This window comes from Octodon degus, unplaced genomic scaffold, assembly GCF_000260255.1.
Source record: "Octodon degus isolate 3935 unplaced genomic scaffold, OctDeg1.0 scaffold00027, whole genome shotgun sequence".
NCBI lineage: Eukaryota > Metazoa > Chordata > Mammalia > Rodentia > Octodontidae > Octodon > Octodon degus.
The window spans coordinates 15,175,393-15,182,594 of NW_004524603.1; positions in this window are offsets into that span (position 1 = coordinate 15,175,393).

The window sequence follows — 7,202 nt, forward strand, 5'->3', positions numbered from 1 at the left end:
CCCGAGTGGGTAGTTCCCCCTGCATTTGTTCTTATATCTCTTCAAACTTTTAATCTAGAACAGTCTCCTACTTTTGGCTTTTTTTCCATGAGATTTAATTTTTAGAGTTAGTCATTTACTCCTACCTTGTAGAATGTTCTACATGCTAGATCTGATTGCTTCCTTATGGTTATGCCCAAGTCAAGATGTTTTAAACCCAGACACTACATGGATGCCCCACCACATGGAGATTTATAATACAGTGGTACCTCAGTTCATGAACTTTTTCCATAATTCCAGTTCCCAACTTAATTGGAAAAGAACCAAGTCAAATTCAATGGTAGGTGTAGTGTTGACCCTATGGGGAAATTTGATTCAGTTCTCATCCAATTCAGTTTGTAAACAGACTAGTGCAAAGAATTAAGCTTGTGAAACGAGGTACCAATGCCTATGGCGTTATACTATTGTTGCGGATGCTAAGTTTGATACCTCGCTTACAGTAGCGACTATCACACTTCTGGTTGTAAAGGTACACTTATATTTTTATAATTAATAAAGGGTCTATGTGATGGTGTTATGAAGCCATGAAACTGTCCTGTTTCCCCAGTGTCTTATTATCTGAATAATAATTTTAGCAATTACTGATGGTTCTCACCTGGTGTCATTATTACATTGAAGGTTGCAATGGTGATTTTTAAAAACCTGTCCTTCCTTCTTATAATCACCTAGAATTCCTCTCTAAAGACAAGCTTTATTCCCTATCACACTCAGGGCTGTTCTCCATCCCCCTTGGTAGCTCCATCTCTGTCTTTCTTTTATTACTATAGGCTTATGGATTTTGAAAAGTATCTATATAGTAATCCATTATTGTCATTATTATTTTCCTCCCAGTTGCTCTGTATTGGACCAGTGGGAGTTCTGCAGTTGGCTCTTTCTGACACGACCTAGTCATCTTTAATGTCCTGCCCTTAAGTTTACAGAGCTCATTCTATGCAGGCTCCATTTGTACATTCCCTGTTTCAGATCCGCAATCACTCATTTGTGTAAGGAGTTCTGGTTACTCTTAGTGCAGAATTATGTTTTTAAATCAAAATCTAGGAAATAAATATATTTACTGCTACTTCTAAGCACCCATTTTATTGCAGAGCTAAGAAATCACAGACACACACACACACACACACACACACACACACCACACACACACCCGTCTTCATGCTGCTGCCCCAAGTTTAAATCTAACACCATAGAGTTCTTCAGCTTTCTCATTCTCTATTCATTTTACCCTACCGTAAAAACTCTGATTCTCAACATCAACATATGTCCTCCTTTTCTCTATCCCACGATAAACATTTACTTGTGGTTTTTTTTACACAGAGCCACACTCTGCCTAGTACTCAGAAGCAGAGGCACTGAAAAGTGTAAATAATAAGAGATCCGTTGCAGGAACTTGATTGGATGCAATTGTGGGGTTGTCTGAACAGATTATGTGAAGCTGGTACTTTTGTGTCTGCTGCTGGAATCTAAAATCGTCATGTTAGACAGAAGAAGGCAAGATGGAAGCCAAGCGGGAGACGTACACATAAAGTGAAGTTGGTGAGGTGGAGCTGGAATCTCTCAGGAGCGGCTCTAGTCAGACTCATTGCTTCTGACTCCCACCCCAGCTTCTGTGACAAAGGATCCTGCAGGATAAGCTGGCACCCTGTGCCACAGAATTAGACGGGCATCCCGTTGAAACGGCTGCAGTTCACATTGTCATGTGTGACTGCCAGAGGAGAACCAACCGGAGTCTCTAAGAGCTGCCTCACAAATACATTTCTTATAATCTTGGTGAAGGGAGTCTGCTTTGGATTCTCCCAGAGGATCTATTTAAGGAGTGGCGGAGTAAGTCGTACAGGGAAAAAAGGAATTCTGGGAGGCCTTTGCAGTTGAGCTAATTTGACACAGTGTAAAACTACAATCAGAGAACTACACTCAGATGATACTGGTATTAGTCAGTTTCTCTGTGGTTTTCTTATCACTTTGCTCATTTGTTTAGATTTCACTTTTTTCACTTATTTACATGCCTCAGGATATTAAAAGATATATCCAGAGAAGTCATGCTTCCAGTCTGTCTCCTCTCACTCATCCCTTTCTGTTCTCATTTACATTCTATTAAACACACACACACACACACACACACACACACACACACACACACACCCCAGAGTAGCTTCCTCTGATGCAAAAGGACACATTTCAAGGCTCCTAATGGGTGCCTAAAACCACAGATAGTACTGAACTTTATATGTTCTATTTTTCTATACATACATACCAATGATTAGGTTCTATTTACAAGTTAGACCCAGTAAGAGATGAACAGAAATAACAAAAAAACAATTCTAACAATATACTATAACTACTCATCAGCTCATTAGTGTTGTGCTTCAGAGACATTATAAAGTACAAGGAGGGTGACTTGACTAGAAGCATTGGGACACTACGACAATTGATGCTGACTACCCAGTGGCTAACAGGTGGGTAGCATATAGTAGGGATGCACTGGCCAAGTGGATACTTTACAATCAAGATAGGAGGAAGCAGGATGGCAAAAAATTTCATCATTCTACTCAATAGCATGCACCTGAAACCTTACAAATTTTACCTGAAACTTTTCATTTAACATTTTCAGATCACAGATGATCAGAGGTAACTGAAACCAGGGATAGCAAAGCCACAGACTGACAGGAATGCTCTAAAACTATATATAGTTTCCACTTATTTTTTTCTAACAGGTAACAGAATGTACACTGTCTTTTGCACCTTGCAATAAAAGTGAACTTAAAAAAACTTTAACACTGAAAAGTAACAAATTCACAAAGCATTATTTCAAAGAATCCTATACCTTCTTAACATACCCAAGAATAGTAAACACAAGATCTTATGAGGTAGGCTGGGGAGATAGCTCAGTGGTATAAGTGCCTGCCCAGCAAGCACAATGTCCCGAGTTCGATCCCTGGTACCAAAATAAAAAATCTAAAAAAAGATGTTAAGAAGTAAAATAACATCCAGATGGAAATATCCAGTGTAAAATGTTAGCAATATAATATCCTAATAAATTTCATGCATCTATCATCAAGGTCTTCTCTCATGGGCAAATATTAGTCTGGGAAATATGAGACGGCACTGAAATGTACTAACTATATTAGTGAGGTCTTGCCTCATAATTAAGGTATTTAGACAAAATCTGGAATCCCATAGAGGAGATTCCAAGTGTGTCTCAATGGGAAGGCTGTCCTGAATCAAACTCATGAGTCTTTTTCATTCATACCTAAACAGCTTCAGAGAATAACCTTCTATTAAATACTACTGCATGTGTTATTCATAAAATGACCTTGATTCATGAAGAAGACACTACACTGTGATCAGCTACACATCACTGAACCTCACTAGAGCTCTAAAGACTTATAGGAGGCTGTTTACCTGTCTTCCAAGAGTGGGCAATATTAATTTTGACTGGGCAGGTCTGGCTGACTGGTAGGACTACCCAGTATCTACTAGAATACCGGATTTAAGACAGAACTGCTCACTGGAAATAAACTTATATTCAAGTAAGAAAGCGTCAGACATGACAGATAAGTTCCTCACAGTATTTTAGCCAACTGGAGGAGTGGTTCTAAGGCTCACTTAAGAGTTGCTTTCCAACTTCAAAAGGAGGTGTTCACCCTGTTTCTGCTCACAATACAACTTGGCTTGGCTCAATACAGGCTGCAGGAATACTTTTTGGCATGAAGGGTTTCAGGAAATCAGAACTGCCCATGGAAGCACTGAGATTGAGGGTGGCGGGGGGACCAGGAAGACGCAGGATACCTCCAATAACAAAGAACCTGCATATGTTTTTGCATGCATCAGAGGCCTCAGAAGCTGAAAGCAAGTAGGTAAAATCTTGTTCATGAGCATACTGAGTGGTGAATCTGAGCAATAAGGGGGAAAGAACCATTGGGTGAACATCTCCGTGGAATCAGATAAAGGTGACAAGTGGGTTCTACGGAGTAGCCAGTTCATTATGCTAAACGAGGGTTGTCAGGGTTTTTAAACAAGTCTGAAATTCTCTGGCACTTCTCTCATTAAAAAGTGGAAGATGGGCCGGGGAGATGGCTCAGTAGGATAAGTGCTTCCCTGACAAGCACAAGGGCCTGAGTTCAATCCCTGGTTCGGAAAAAAAAAAAAATATATATATATATATATAGTGAAAGATCTCCATCCCCTTTCTTGAATTAGAGACTTAGTCACTTTCCTGTGTCTAGTAAATTGTAGCAGAGCTGACACTCTATGACTTTTTTATTTTTATTTGTATTTGTTTATTTTATTTATTTTTTGGCAGAACTGGGGATTGAACTCAGGCCCCGTCGGACTTTGGAGACTGGATCATACATAACTTGCAACGCAGCTTTTCCTTTGCTTACTAGGACACTAGCATTTGAAGCTTTTAGCTGCCGTGGGAAAAATCTGACTACCCTGAGGCAGTCCCGTTAGACAGAAGCTCAGGCCACACAAAGAAAATACACTCAGGTGGTTTGCATGACTGACGTCCCAGTTTCAACCACCAGTCATGTCAGTAAAATGCCTCCAGAGTATTCCAGTCCCTAACAACGGAGACACCCCCAGGCACTCAGTTTTCCTCTGCTGAAGTTCCAGATATGGAGTCCACGTAAGCCATCTTTGCTATGTCTTCTCTGAATTCTGACTGAGAGGGTGACTTTACATTTTGCAAAAGGCAAAACTGTGACATTTGAGCCTGACAAGGATATGGTTAGGTGGGTTGGACTAGCACTGCTATCATGCTAATTTTATAGATTAAAAAGCAAGACAAGGGCCAGCCTGATAGCTCAGCGGACTAAAGCGCCTACTTAGGCAGATGCAGCGGCCAGGATTCGATACCCAGCCTGCTGTGCCAGCCCCTCCCCCGGGGCTCACTGAGTCCGCGATGGAGACTGGGCATGGTGGTGCAAGCCTGTAATCCCAGCATTTAGGAGGTTGAAAATAGAAGAATCACTATGAGTCCATCTACACAGTGAGACCCTGTAGACCCTGCCCTAAATATAGAAAAAAAAAAAGACAAGAAACAGAAAATTTAGCTTACCTGTTTTCAGATTATATAACCAAGATGTGGCACGTTGGCACTAAAGTCCTGATTTTAGACACCAAGATTATGCTTTCTTTGTTGTTTCTTCTACTGTGGCACGGTAGGATGGCCTATGACAGTAGAATATCTTCAAACCTTGAAGACAGGATGAGAAGATATTGAATGAATGAAAAGTAACAAGAATCTGTATTAAATGAATGAGATCACCCATCATGTAGAAACGTAATCACCTAAGACATGGTCAGGGCACTGTATTCGCAGCACTCTAGGAAGCTGAGATAGCAAGATGGAAAGTTTGAGCCCAATTTGGGAAGAACTTCGCAAGAACTTGTTTTTTGTTTTTAAAGGCAAAGACTAGGATGCAGCTTAGTACAAAGGCTTTAGGTTCAATCTTTAGTACCAGGAAAAAAAATACATATATATATCCTATCTATTTTTTGTACCAGGGATTGAACTCAGAACCTCGTGCTCACCAGGCAAGCGCTTATGCCACTGAGCTATCTCCCCAGCCAAGTGACCTATCTTTATATATTGATGCTGATAAATAAGCTTATCATTTAAAATGGAACCATTGGGGAGGGGAACCTAGAACTTTTCATGTTACATATTTTAGGGGCTAATTTTTAAAAAATCAAACAGGTCCCTCAAAGAATAAAATAAAAATAACAAACAGGAACATCTCCTGACAGTTATGATTCTGATAATGTCAACAAAAAAGGTCCCTTGATTGGCTGATGGTGGTATTTTAGTCTGCTGAAAAATTTATCACGCTGAAGAGTGCTAGCATAGTTTCATGACACTGTCTTTAGGATTATCTTCATTTATTCTTTGCTACAGTACCTTCTGGTTTAAATTCAGTTCCTCAAAAAGTTTCCTACTTGGATGAAAATATACGGTGAAGTTGCCAAAGCGTAAAATTCTCACTTGATGGGTGGTATTTATAGAGAAACTATTAGTATTTTGATTCAGCAAGTAGCCACATGCACAGCTTCCGATCTTGGGGACCAGATAAAATGAGCATACTACTTCAGAAGTCAGTAGGACAGCTTTCCCGCTTTCCAAGCATGCTAAATAATGTCACTCCTGATGCTCTCCAACCCTGTGAGAAGCACAAAAAGGCAGAGACCACTCAAGCTTTCATAACTTCACGTTCAGGTCACTTCAACAATGAACTGCATGTCATCAGCAGCTTCAATGTTTCTCCCCTTCCTTAACTTTTCGTGATTATTCACACTTTCTTTTAATGTATTTTTAACATTTTTTAAAAATTCCATTCTGTAATTAGGCTTCTCAAAGAGAATCTACTTCGCCTCAGCTCGTTGTTTTGAACGTACTTTACAGGCAATGCCTTGGAATATTGTGTTCACGAAAGGCACAAATATGTATTTTCAATGATTTTCTTCAAAATAAGAATGATTAGTTTTGATGGTTCGGATGTCTAGGATGCTATGTGCTTTGCATGCGTCCTGGTGCACTCGACTGACATTTGTTAAATGAATCAATCTAGGAGGGGAATAATACATCGAAAGAAAACATTCCCTTTTCTTCAACGATGAGGAGAAAGGAGCTTTTAGATTTCCACCTGGATTCATTTTTTAACAGGTCAAGTCCTTCAAGGCTAGCGTTCAAGCACCATACTGACAATTTAGCGGCTCGTCGTTGTAAAGGAAATAACAAGTAGTGTAGGCTTCCCCGCCTCCTTGCCTCTAGGATCCCAATTTCTCGAACACCACCCCTGCGCTTCTAGTAAATCGCACACTGCAGAACAGGCGGAGGACAGAGGAGATGAGAAGAAAGTAGGAAATCGGCGTCATGGAAACCACAGAGCTGAGGGAACGTGCAAAAGCGCGGGCGGCCTGAAGCGCAGGCACTCCCCACTTCAACGACGGCGCGAGGGCGCTCCGCCGATGACGTCACGCTCGTGGGGTGACGTCACGACCGTGACTCGGGGGTGACGCCGTTGCCGCGGCGACTTCTCGTCGTCTCCGCCCCCTTCGCCCGTCCCCCCTCCCCTCGTCCTTCCCCCCAATCCCCTCCGGCTCGGCTGCGCCCGGGGCCGCGGGCCGGTACCTGAGGTGGCCCAGGCGCCCTCCCGGCCGCG